Genomic DNA, 14,201 nt, shown 5'->3' on the forward strand with positions numbered 1-14,201 from the left:
AGCAGTGTATACAGATACTGGAAGCCTGTGCTAGCATTTCTCCTGCGGTGTTGCTATCAGTGTGTGAAGAGTGGGAGAAGAGGGTTGCATTGACAATCCAACACAATGGGCAGCACATTGAACACATTTTATAAGTGGTCAGAAACGTGTAAATAACACATGAAAGAATAAAGTTACGTTAAAACCAAGCACATCATTGTTTTTCATCATTGAAATTCCCAATAAGTTTGATGTGTCACATGAACCTCTTATTGAAAAAACAAAAGTTGGATTCAAAATGGCTGACTTCAAAATGGCCGCCATGGTCACCACCCATCTTGAAAAGTTTCCCCCCTCACATATACTAATGTGCCACAAACAGGAAGTTAATATCACCAACCATTCCCATTTTATTAAGGTGTATCCATATAAATGTCCTACCCTGTAGTCCCGCGCAGTTCTTAGGCCCTGTCAGGTTGAATCCCTCTGTGTCCTAGGGGCCCTCCTGCAGTGTCTCCCCCATAATATATATGTAAGGTATAGTGTTATGTGTGTTATGTATTAAGGACCTTTAAGGACCTTTGAGTTAGTCACATGATAATGTGTTCACCTGATGTATTTGTTACCCAGAGAGCACCAGCTAACCAAGTGACCTGCAGCTTGACCTATGGGCTTCTGGCTCAGCCCCCCTTTATAAGAGGGGCAACCATTACAATCTCTCTCTTAGATCCTGAGGCACAGTAAAGACCAAACGTCTCAGAGCCAGTGTCCAGCACATCTGGTGGCCTCAAGCCTAACCTACAGCCACATGTCAGTAAGTCAACTTGTCTATGTCTGCTGTCACTACTTACAGTCAAGTCTATAGTCAAGTCTATTATAGTCAGCGTGGCTGTCCTAAAGTCTGTCAAAGTCACTACAAGTCCCAGCAAGCTGTGAGGTCCTTCTGGGTTATTGGCCACCTCTCTGGGATCCTGGCCTAGCTGTAAAGACAATTTCCATCTATCTACCTCTGTAAAGCTACCATTAACCCTAACCTGGTCTTGGACTATTATTGCCCTGCCTAACCTTGGCATAGCTTTACTACCGTTCGGGTGGTTACTGGGAAAACCACGCCCTGACGAACATTTAGGGGTTAATAAACACCTTGCCCCTGGGCTACAACATCTGCCCCATACCATTCACCTTCACACTCCAAGACACCACAAAACCAAACCAACCTATAATGTTATACCTGAAAATGGCACGGGGAGCACCAGGACGGCCTATCACAGGTGGTTGTGAACATAGTAGCGTCAAGCAGCAGCTGGAAATAAATAGTATTTTACTTTTGCTGTAGCCACTAGAAACCTCTCCGTTTCTTCCTCCCATTCTTTTCTATGCAACACCAAATTACAGGTTGGGGTTGGTCTATTTCTCTTATGAAGTAACGAGAATGTTAAATTCAGTCATAGGGGACACTTATGGTCCCTGACACGACAGAACAAACCTTCACCCAGACATGTACAGATAATTGATACAATCATTGAAGACAACAGAATAGGGCCACCCTGCCACCCTGGGCCCTGAACTTGCTACAATATGGTATCAGTTATAGTTGTTTTCTATTTTTTTCATTTACACAGAAAAAAAAATCCCAAACATCCCATGGAGCATAAGTGTCACGATGCCGGCTGGCAGGTAGTGGATCCTCTGTGCCAGAGAGGGATTGGCGTGGACCGTGCTAGAGGATCGGTTCTAAGTCACTACTGGTTTTCACCAGAGCCCGCCGCAAAGCGGGATGGTCTTGCTGCGGCGGTAGTGACCAGGTCGTATCCCCTAGCAACGGCTCAACCTCTCTGGCTGCTGAAGATAGGCGCGGTACAAGGGAGTAGACAGAAGCAAGGTCGGACGTAGCAGAAGGTCGGGGCAGGCAGCAAGGATCGTAGTCAGGGGCAACGGCAGAAGGTCTGGAATCACAGGCAAGGAACACACAAGGAACGCTTTCACTGGCACTAGGGCAACAAGATCCGGCGAGGGAGTGAAGGGGAAGTGAGGTGATATAGGGAAGTGCACAGGTGTAAACACTAATTGGAACCACTGCACCAATCAGCGGTGCAGTGGCCCTTTAAATCGCAAAGACCCGGCGCGCGCGCGCCCTAGGGAGCGGGGCCGCGCGCGCCGGGACAGAACTGACGGGGAGCGAGTAAGGTACGGGAGCCGGGGTGCGCATCGCGAGCGGGCGCTACCCGCATCGCGAATCGCATCCCGGCCGGAGGTGGTAACGCAGCGCCCCGGGTCCGTGGAACCGACCGGGGCGCTGCAGTGAGGGAAGTGTAGCGAGCGCTCCGGGGAGGAGCGGGGACCCGGAGCGCTCGGCGTAACAGTACCCCCCCCCTTGGGTCTCCCCCTCTTCTTGGGGCCTGAGAACCTGAGGATCAGACTTTTGTCCAGGATATTGTCCTCAGGTTCCCAGGACCTCTCTTCTGGACCACAACCCTCCCAATCCACTAAAAAAAAAGTTCTTCCCCTGACCTTTTTAGAGGCCAAAATCTCTTTGACAGAGAAGATGTCCGAGGAGCCGGAAACAGGAGTGGGAGGAACAGATTTAGGAGAAAAACGGTTGAGGATGAGAGGTTTAAGAAGAGAGACGTGAAAGGCATTAGGGATACGAAGAGAAGGAGGAAGAAGAAGTTTGTAAGAGACAGGATTAATTTGACACAAAACTTTAAAAGGACCAAGATAGCGTGGTCCCAACTTATAGCTCGGGACACGGAAACGGACATATTTAGCGGAGAGCCATACCTTGTCTCCAGGGGAAAAAATGGGAGGAGCTCTTCTTTTCTTATCTGCGAATCTCTTCATGCGAGAAGAAGCCTGTAAGAGAGAATTTTGGGTCTCTTTCCATATGGTGGAAAGATCACGAGAAATTTCATCCACAGCGGGCAGACCAGAGGGCAAGGGGGTAGGGAGGGGGGGAAGAGGGTGACGGCCGTACACCACGAAAAACGGAGATTTGGAGGAAGATTCAGAGATTCTGAAATTATACGAGAATTCGGCCCAAGGTAGAAGATCTGCCCAGTCATCCTGGCGGGAGGAAACAAAATGTCGTAAATAGTCACCCAAGATCTGGTTAATTCTCTCTACTTGTCCATTGGATTGAGGATGGTATGCAGAAGAAAAATTTAATTTAATCTTGAGTTGTTTACAGAGAGCCCTCCAGAATTTAGACACAAATTGGACGCCTCTATCCGAGACGATCTGTGTAGGCAACCCGTGAAGACGAAAAATGTGTACAAAAAATTGTTTAGCCAACTGAGGCGCTGAAGGAAGACCAGGAAGAGGGATGAAATGTGCCATTTTGGAGAATCGATCAACGACCACCCAAATAACAGTGTTGCCATGGGATGGGGGTAAGTCAGTAATAAAATCCATACCAATCAGAGACCAAGGTTGTTCGGGGACAGGTAGAGGATGAAGAAAACCAGCGGGCTTCTGGCGAGGAGTCTTATCCCGGGCACAGATAGTGCAGGCTCGCACAAAGTCCACCACATCAGTCTCTAGAGTCGGCCACCAATAGAAGCGAGAGATGAGTTGCACAGATTTCTTGATGCCCGCATGACCTGCGAGATGGGAGGAGTGACCCCATTTGAGGATCCCAAGGCGTTGGCGTGGAGAAACAAAGGTCTTTCCTGGAGGAGTTTGCCTGATGGAGGCTGGAGAAGTGGAAATCAGGCAGTCAGGAGGAATGATGTGTTGAGGAGAGAGTTCAATTTCAGAGGCATCTGAGGAACGAGAGAGAGCATCGGCCCTAATGTTTTTATCAGCAGGCCGAAAGTGAATTTCAAAATTAAATCGGGCAAAGAACAGAGACCACCTGGCCTGACGAGGATTCAGCCGTTGGGCAGACTGGAGGTAGGAGAGGTTCTTGTGATCGGTGTAAATAATAACTGGAAATCTTGATCCCTCCAGCAGATGCCTCCATTCCTCAAGTGCTAATTTAATGGCTAGAAGCTCTCGATCCCCGATGGAGTAGTTCCTCTCCGCCGGAGAGAAGGTCCTGGAAAAAAAACCACAAGTAACAGCATGCCCGGAAGAGTTTTTTTGTAGAAGGACAGCTCCAGCTCCCACTGAGGAGGCATCAACCTCCAATAGGAAGGGTTTAGATGGGTCAGGTCTGGAGAGCACGGGAGCCGAAGAAAAGGCAGACTTGAGTCGTTTAAAGGCGTCTTCCGCTTGAGGAGGCCAAGACTTGGGATCGGCATTTTTTTTTGTTAAAGCCACAATAGGAGCCACAATGGTAGAAAAATGTGGAATAAATTGCCTGTAATAATTGGCGAACCCCAAAAAACGTTGGATGGCACGGAGTCCGGAGGGGCGTGGCCAATCTAAGACGGCAGAGAGTTTATCTGGGTCCATTTGTAGTCCCTGGCCAGAGACCAAGTATCCTAGAAAAGGAAGAGATTGGCATTCAAACAGACATTTCTCTATTTTGGCATAGAGTTGATTATCACGAAGTCTCTGAAGAACCATACGGACATGCTGGCGGTGTTCTTCAAGATTGGCAGAAAAAATCAGGATATCGTCCAGATATACAACAACACAGGAGTATAGTAGATCACGAAAAATTTCATTAACAAAGTCTTGGAAGACGGCAGGGGCGTTGCATAGACCAAAGGGCATGACCAGATACTCAAAGTGTCCATCTCTGGTGTTAAATGCCGTTTTCCATTCATCCCCCTCTCTGATGCGGATGAGATTATAAGCACCTCTTAAGTCCAGTTTGGTAAAAATATGGGCACCTTGGAGACGATCAAAGAGTTCAGAGATGAGGGGTAGGGGGTAGCGGTTCTTAACCGTGATTTTATTAAGACCGCGGTAGTCAATGCAAGGACGTAGAGAGCCATCTTTTTTGGACACAAAGAAAAATCCGGCTCCGGCAGGAGAGGAGGATTTACGGATAAAGCCCTTTTTTAAATTTTCTTGGACGTATTCAGACATGGCAAGAGTCTCTGGGACGGACAGAGGATAGATTCTGCCCCGGGGTGGAGTAGTGCCCGGGAGGAGGTCAATGGGACAATCATAAGGCCTGTGAGGAGGTAGAGTCTCAGCTTGTTTTTTGCAAAAAACGTCCGCAAAGTCCATATAGGCCTTAGGGAGACCGGTTACATGAGGAAGCACAGGGACACGGCAAGGTTTACTGGGAACCGGTTTTAAGCAGTCCTTGGAACAAGAGGGCCCCCAACTCTTGATCTCCCCAGAGGACCAATCCAGGATTGGGGAATGGAGTTGAAGCCAGGGAAGTCCAAGAAGGATTTCAGAAGTGCAATTGGGGAGGACCAACAGTTCAATCCTCTCGTGATGAGATCCGATGCACATTAGAAGGGGCTCCGTGCGGAAACGTATAGTACAGTCCAATCTTTCATTGTTTACACAATTGATGTAGAGGGGTCTGGCGAGACTGGTCACCGGGATGTTGAACCTGTTGACGAGAGAGGCTAAGATGAAATTTCCTGCAGATCCAGAGTCCAAGAAGGCCACAGCAGAGAAGGAGAAGGCAGAGGCAGACATCCGCACAGGCACAGTAAGACGTGGAGAAGCAGAGTAGACATCAAGGACTGTCTCACTTTTGTGCGGAGTCAGCGGACGTCTTTCCAGGCGGGGAGGACGGATAGGACAATCCTTCAGGAAGTGTTCGGTACTAGCACAGTACAGGCAGAGATTCTCCATGCGGCGTCGTGTCCTCTCTTGGGGTGTCAGGCGAGACCGGTCGACCTGCATAGCCTCCACGGCGGGAGGCACAGGAACAGATTGCAGGGGACCAGAGGAGAGAGGAGCCGGGGAGAAGAAACGCCTCGTGCGAACAGAGTCCATATCCTGGCGGAGCTCCTGACGCCGTTCGGAAAAACGCATGTCAATGCGAGTGGCAAGATGGATGAGTTCATGTAGGTTAGCAGGGATTTCTCGTGCGGCCAGAACATCTTTAATGTTGCTGGATAGGCCTTTTTTAAAGGTCGCGCAGAGTGCCTCATTATTCCAGGATAATTCTGAAGCAAGGGTACGGAACTGTACGGCATACTCGCCAACGGAAGAATTACCCTGGACCAGGTTCAACAGGGCAGTCTCAGCAGAAGAGGCTCGGGCAGGTTCCTCAAAGACACTTCGAATTTCCGAGAAGAAGGAGTGTACAGAGGCAGTGACGGGGTCATTGCGGTCCCAGAGCGGTGTGGCCCAAGCCAGGGCTTTTCCAGACAGCAGGCTGACTACGAAAGCCACCTTAGACCTTTCAGTGGGGAACTGGTCCGACATCATCTCCAAGTGTAATGAACATTGGGAAAGAAAGCCACGGCAAAACTTAGAGTCCCCATCAAATTTATCCGGCAAGGATAGTCGTATTCCAGAAGCGGCCACTCGCTGCGGAGGAGGTACAGGAGCTGGCGGAGGAGATGATTGCTGGAGCTGTGGTAGTAACTGTTGTAGCATAACAGTCAGTTGAGACAGCTGTTGGCCTTGTTGCGCAATCTGTTGTGACTGCTGGGCGACCACCGTGGTGAGGTCAGCGACAACTGGCAGAGGAACTTCAGCGGGATCCATGGCCGGATCTACTGTCACGATGCCGGCTGGCAGGTAGTGGATCCTCTGTGCCAGAGAGGGATTGGCGTGGACCGTGCTAGAGGATCGGTTCTAAGTCACTACTGGTTTTCACCAGAGCCCGCCGCAAAGCGGGATGGTCTTGCTGCGGCGGTAGTGACCAGGTCGTATCCCCTAGCAACGGCTCAACCTCTCTGGCTGCTGAAGATAGGCGCGGTACAAGGGAGTAGACAGAAGCAAGGTCGGACGTAGCAGAAGGTCGGGGCAGGCAGCAAGGATCGTAGTCAGGGGCAACGGCAGAAGGTCTGGAATCACAGGCAAGGAACACACAAGGAACGCTTTCACTGGCACTAGGGCAACAAGATCCGGCGAGGGAGTGAAGGGGAAGTGAGGTGATATAGGGAAGTGCACAGGTGTAAACACTAATTGGAACCACTGCACCAATCAGCGGTGCAGTGGCCCTTTAAATCGCAAAGACCCGGCGCGCGCGCGCCCTAGGGAGCGGGGCCGCGCGCGCCGGGACAGAACTGACGGGGAGCGAGTAAGGTACGGGAGCCGGGGTGCGCATCGCGAGCGGGCGCTACCCGCATCGCGAATCGCATCCCGGCCGGAGGTGGTAACGCAGCGCCCCGGGTCCGTGGAACCGACCGGGGCGCTGCAGTGAGGGAAGTGTAGCGAGCGCTCCGGGGAGGAGCGGGGACCCGGAGCGCTCGGCGTAACAATAAGGAGGAGGTTAGATATCTCTTATCAGACACATGGGGGTCTCCCTCACCCGGTCCCACACAAACCACAAGCTTTGATGTCCATCTGGTACCACTTTATGGCCACATAGTATTCAGCTGACTCTGAATGGATACAGAGGGGCATCATATTATGCTACTGGATGGTAAGATATCTTCTATGACCATATGGTTTAAATACCTATAAGTACCCAGCAGAGACCCCCAGTTCCTCCAGGGAACACCTATATGTAATGCATTTACTAACTCAAGATAAAAAATAAAAAGCCTATGTAGAGAGCTACAGGCAAGGACGGTACACGATTTAGTTTTAGTCTATGCAGGAAATGAAGACAAAGTACAGTACATGGAATTCCCTTGTTCTAGAAGTAAAGTAAACACCATCTACTAAGATCTATCAAATTGTATGTTCTACTGAGATCTGAATTTACAGTGTATAGTAGGCTTGTAACTTCATCCAGGGGAAATTACATGTCCTACAAAAAGGAGATTTTTTAAATTTTTTATCTACATATTTTTTTGTTTTTTTTACCCAAAAGCAGCACCACCCTTGTCCACTGTGTAATTGTCTAATTCAGATTAATGAGGTTATGCTACAAGACCTGATATAACCCAAGGACAAGATTGTCACTGTTTTTGGGAAAAACAGATGGTTTTCCACTAAGGCTATAGATATGCCATAAAATACTTATTCTGGAGTTTGTTTGAAAAAAGCCTCATTTATTTACAGCCACAGCCTATTAAGTGGTGTGGTACCCTTTTTGGACAAAAGAAGCCATGATTTAAAGGGGTACGCCCCTAGACATCTTATCCCCGATCTTCCTGCCGCACCCAGCATTAGTTTAGAGCATCAAGTGCAGTGCCGGAAGCCCACTTGTGACCTCAGGACCACGACCCCTCACTGCAAGTCTATGGGAGGGGGCGTGACGGACGCCATGCCCCCTCTCAGACTTGCACTGAGGGGGCGTGGCTGTGACATCACGAGTCTTTGCCTCCACCCCGCATCCGTGCACCGGATGTCTGGGGTGCCGCAGCAGAGATTGTGGGGGCCCCCAGTGGTGGGACCCAAGCGATCAGACATCTTATTCCCTATCCTTTCGATAGGGGATAAGATGTCTAGGGGCGGAGTGCCTCCTTAAGTATTCCAGACTTTCCCTTAAGGTGAATACAAAAATGGTAGAACCAGCCTATTATAATAAAAGGAAGATGTGACAAGAGGGCCCACTCAGTGCTCTGTAAAGGAATTGCACAACGTTTACAGATAATGTTCTATGGCAATATGTACTATCTATTCACCTTACCAATTCTCCGGCCACTGGACTCCTGTGATCCCCATGAGTCTGTTTTGACAATGTTCCAATAACATTGTCGGAAAGAACATTCAAGGAACACTGCAGACCAGTGGTGCAGGAAGGGTGAAGAACATATACTGTGGAAAATTAACAAACTAAATATAATATACTCATAGCCCCCCCTAAAAAGGCACCACATGACTCTTTCTGACTCTTCATTTTCCTGACAGGATTGGTTGACTGGCCAAAAGCTAAAAAGCCATTTTGAAAAAGTCCTTATGGGATTTCCCATCCAACCCTATCACAAGACAAGAAAGGATATCAGTTACATCAAGGAGGAATGGGCTACATCGCTTCTCGGCCTTTTGGCTAAGATCAAGTGTAGTATCTGTTCTTATCAGTGCTATAGATGGGGCACTGATGTAGGATGGATGCTGCATGGAGGGGGCAGGTGTAACGGGGGCTGGTTCTGAGGAATCAGCTCGACGGCTGTCCCGATGTGACCTGTTTCCTTCTGGGTCTCGCCATGAGGCTTAGAAGGTCTAGAGCCGAGTTGCTTTAGTGCCTCGGGGAGTGGTGACCCCGAGGTGCCGAAACTCACTGGGAGTATTGGTTCACTGAGTGGAAGCACGGGCACCATGATCTCTTCACCTTGTGGCACTCACCTCTTGATTCCCGGCCTTCTGGCTAGGATCAGATACATTTTTATAGATCCGGCCGGATGTCTGGGCAGTATATCTGCACACATTCGCTTATTTCTTTCTTTTTGTCACTGTGTCACTTTTTGCGTGTTGTGTGTTCACAGGATTGTTAGGATGCGGTAGCCCTTCTGGGTGTCCCTCCTAGCGGTTAAAGGGAGGTGTGTGTGGCCATTAGGTTCCACACCTCCCTGCAAAAACCCCCGGGTACTCCTGCATGGGCAGGGTACCGACCGTTATCGGCTCTGCGGGCAGATACCTTGGCTAACGCCAAGGGGGGTGCTGGGAGCATTTGCGGCCCCTTAGTAGCTTCGGCGAAATGGGACATCGAATCTGGAACCTCGCTGGTACCTTCTGGTGCAGAGGCGCAGGGTAAGGTTGGTTGGGGGGCTTCTTTCCTGTCGGAGAAGGGCTTGCGATAGACCGTGTCCTTTGTGCACTTTTTTTTAGTGTAACATGTTTACACTTTTTCTTGCACTTTGGGTGATTCGAGAGCATGCTCCTCGGCTCTTAGATGAAAAAAAAATAAAATTAAAAAAATTGGCTACTTCTGTTCCTAAACCCTGCTAGATAACAAAGACAATTTTTTGGAATTCCCCGCAGGCAATGCAATAGTTCCACTTCCTGAATGGACTGGGAGCAGGACTTTTAAATATTAAAGGCAAAACGGATGAACTTAATCATAAAAATATGCACAAACAAACAATCTCAGACAATTCCCCTATACATTTTTATAGATGGCAGATACACCAACATTTCCTCCTAAGCTAGGGAAGATCTGCCAGTGAAAACAGTAAATGAATATGTAAAAAATAATATTTATGTCTGCATAATCTTTATGCGCATATATGAACTAGTTGCATTAATCTTTTCTTGCTTCGGAGAGGAGCAGACGTTCCCCAGGAAAGTTCTGTGAGATCGATGCTAGGGGAACAGCCGGAGACTGTCCCAGTGCGACCAGACAGGTTGACCCAGCCCCATCATACAAAGAGTTTTTTCCTAGTTTGCTTAATCTCCTATGCTTTTTTCCTAGCCTGTTTGTTTATTCCTGTTCTGCTGGAACACTTGCTTCACGTATAAACCATGGTGCTGTGTACTGCTAACAAAAGCTCTCTGTCCGACCCCTTGTTCGCTCAGTCAGGGAAACTAAACAACAGAGGGCAACCCAAGCATTGCTGAATTTTTGGCTTCATAATGGCCATGTTTTTTTCCAAATTAGGCTGTAGAGCTTTTTTGAGGCACAAATGCCAAAATGTTAGCAATTATGAGAGGATACGTGTCATCATCATACGCGTCAGGTGTCATCATGGCTCAATATCATCTCAGAAATCAAGAACGTCTCAGTGGGAAACCTTAAGACCTCATCAGAAAACAGAGAATACCTGGATAGCCATCATACGGTATGCAAACATTGAATTTGATGACATTTAAAGGGGTACTCCGCCCCTAGACATCTTATCCCCTATCCAAAGGGGGTCCCACCCAGAGTTCTCCCTGCTGCACCCGGTGTTCATTTAGAGCGTAGAGTGTAGAGTCGGAGGCTCGTGACATCACAGCTATGCCCCCTCAATGCAAGTCTACAGGAGGGGGCATCACGGCCGTCACGCCCCCTCCCATAGACTTGCATTGAGGGGGCGTGGGCGTTCAGGCAAAAGCGGGGTGTGACGGTGACGTCACGAGCCTCCGACCCGCATCACCAGTCATCTGGCACGGAGCGAAGTTTGCTGGGGTGCCGCAGCCGAGATCGCGGATAAGATGTCTAGGGGTGGAGTACCCCTTTAATAACCCTATAAAGCACCATATGAGTTGGTTCCTAAAATAAGAAAAGGAATAAGATAGCAGAAGGCTGTCATACAAGAAGAAATCTATTCATCTCACTGCTATGGAAATAAAGATGAAAAACAATCCGGTTCCATTGATCGATCAACCATGCTTCTCTGTCCCATATTCCGTGGTATCCTTTATAGTATAGCACAGTATCTACCCAGACTGTTCTAGAATTAGTACCGAAATAGAACACAATGTTTATTACTGGGCATGGATGCATGGTAATTTTGTCAATCTGATCCCTGATTTGTTTATGGATCATGGTGCCAAATGGTCACTATAGCTAAGTCCCCAACAAAGCTCCTGTACAGTTGTATATGTGGTGAGCCACGGGGATGTAATGAGGTGTATGGGGCAGATGTTGTAGCCCAGGGGCAGGTGTTATTAACCCCTAAATGTTCGTGACGCCAGGGCGAGGTTTTCCGGTAATCACCCGATCGGTAGCACCGCTATCCCTAAGTTAGGCAGGGCAATAATAGTCCAAGACCAGGTTAGGGATAACGGTAGCTTTACAGAGGTAGACAGATGGTAACAGTCTTTACAGCTTGTCCAGGATCACAGAGAGGTGGGCAGTAACACAGAAGGACCTCGCAACTTGCTGGGACTTGTAGTGACTTTGACAGACTTTAGGACAGCCACGCTGACTATAATAGACTTGACTATAGACTTGACTTTACTGTAGGTAGTGACAGCAGACATAGATGACTTCAATACTGACATGTGGCTGTAGGTTAGGCTTGAGGCCTCAAGATGTGCTGGACACTGGCTCTGAGAAGTCTGGACTTTACCGTGCCTCAGGATCTAAGAGAGAAATTGTAATGGATTCCCCTCTTATAAAGGGGGGCTGAGCCAGAAGCCCATAGGTCAAGCTGCAGGTCACCTGGTTAGCTGGTGCTCTCTGAGTAACAAACACATTATGTGAACACATCATCATGTGACTAACTCAAAGGTCCTTAAAGGTCCTTTATACCTAATACACCTAATATCCAAATAACACAATGGGGGAGACACTGCAGGAGAGCCCCTAGGACACAGAGGGGCTCAACCTGACAGGGCCTAAGTACTGTAGGGGACTATATCCTGTACTGGGACATTACATATAGCTGTCCAACTATTGGTACATTAGTACAGTATTTACCTCCATCTTTGGAGTATAATAAGAGCCAGTGCCTGCATTTAGGATAATGTTTGCAGTCAAGTTTAAAGAAACAGTAAGTGGAATTCTTTTATAGAGATAGAGCCGAGGGCACAAGGAACAGTCCTGGGTGTCTACATTGTTTACTCTTAGCATGGTTGCTGACAGACAATGAGCCTGTATAAATGAGAGGGTGATGACATGGTCCCTGGAATTGGCGCCACACATTCCTGCATCTCACCTCCTATGCCCATTCCTGATAGCAGAGATATGCATTGATTTAACAATTCCAGATCTGAGCTGCCCACTGTAAAAAAAGCTTTACCTCTGACCTACAACTTCTGACAGTAGACCTTAAAGTGCGCCAGGAATGCGCAATGTCATAGGAAGCTGGCAGAACGGGAGTGCAGCCGGGAGCGGATGAGGTGACCGCAGGGGAGCCAGGGAAGTAAGTATGTGCTCTTTTTTGTTTTAAAGGGGTACTCCGCCCCTAGACATCTTATTCCCTATCCTAAGGATAGGAGATAAGATGTTTGATCTGGGGGGGGGGGGGGGGGGTCCCGCAGCTGGAACACCCACGATCTCTGGGTAGCACCCGGCTTAGAAGATCTCTTTGAAGCATTCGTTTAAAACTCTGGGTGCAGACGGCGGGGGTCGTGGCGTCATGGCCATGCCCCTCGTGATGTCAAGTCACAGCCCCTCAATGCAAATCTACGGGAGACTTCCATTGAGGGGCATGGCCATCACATCACGACCCCTGCCACCTGCTCTAAGTGTTCGGAACAAAAAGTTCCGAACACTGGGGCAGTGGAGTACCCCAATAATGCATGGAGCGCCAGTAAGGGAAATTTACTATTTGCCTGGAAAGCCCTTTTAATAAAACTAGTACATTGACTCCTCGAACAGCCCTTTCACATTACCTAGATACCAGTATATGTCTAGACACATTCTGTAGAGTACCTGCAGGGAATCCACTGACTATAATAGACTGAACTTAATCTCCTAGTGACTATGTATGGTCTATTTCCCGAACATATACTGGTTCTGTAGCCTTCTTTTACAGACAGTGTTCAAAACGTTCTACTGAGGTGTAAAAAGAGTCTAATAAAGACTAATATTTCATCTAGAACACCCATTTCATGCCTACTTCGCACAGGTTGAGCCATAATTCTGGAATATTTTGCTTAGTAAATGACCCGCAGTGTGTTAGACCTAGGCCTAAGCAGGTAGAGTATGACACAGGGTCTCAAAGCACTCAGACGGATCCCTCCAAGCAACAGCACAGGATAAAGGCGGTGCACAAGACTTCAAAGGTAAAATGGTTTATTTACCCGGCATGCAACGCGTTTCGCTGACAACCAGCTTCATCAGGATACCTGATAAAGCAGGTTGTCCAGCGAACCGCGTTGCATGCCAGGTAAATAAACCATTTTACCTTTGAAGTCTTGTGCGCCGCCATTATCCTGTGCTGTTCCTTGGAGGGATCCGTCTGAGTGCTTCACCTGTGTTTCCAGGAGCGGCTGCCGATCTTCGCCCGTTGAGGGTTATTCCTTGTTTACACCATAGTTGTACTTGGTTGTAGTACAACTATACTCGGTGAGCATTATTGCTTTTCTCATCTTTTTCTTTACATTACGTTATCACACTAGGAGCGCTTCTCCTTGTCTATATTTACAGGGTCTCAAAGGGCACCAATAAGAAAACCCCTGCGCCACACTAGGCCCCTTTAGGCCAGCACTAGGCACACAATTGATCTGTTTTTCCTGGAGTGCTCCTTTATTCTATCAAATTGATATTTGGATAGTACAGGGTCAAACTGTATAGCCCACCTAAGTAACAATATAAGTAACTGCTCTGTAGCCTTTACAGCAGTGGCCGTTGGCTGTCCGGGCATGGTGGAAATTGTAGTTTTGCAACATCTGGAGGTCCGCAGGTTGAAGACCACTGCTTTACAGTATGTGAG

General features: G+C 48.4%; 1 protein-coding gene and 1 non-coding gene across 5 annotated transcripts in view; one reads left to right on the forward strand and one right to left on the reverse strand.

The window, feature by feature from the left end:
• Positions 1 to 14,201, reverse strand: part of ADAMTSL4 (ADAMTS like 4) — a 190,183-nt gene that overhangs the window by 74,080 nt on the left and 101,902 nt on the right. The gene's annotated exons all lie outside the window — the stretch shown is intronic.
• Positions 8,928 to 9,114, forward strand: LOC130296028 (U2 spliceosomal RNA). The gene has a single exon (XR_008849111.1). It is a non-coding gene; the product is annotated as a U2 spliceosomal RNA (small nuclear RNA).

This window comes from Hyla sarda, chromosome 11, assembly GCF_029499605.1.
Source record: "Hyla sarda isolate aHylSar1 chromosome 11, aHylSar1.hap1, whole genome shotgun sequence".
Lineage (NCBI taxonomy): Eukaryota > Metazoa > Chordata > Amphibia > Anura > Hylidae > Hyla > Hyla sarda.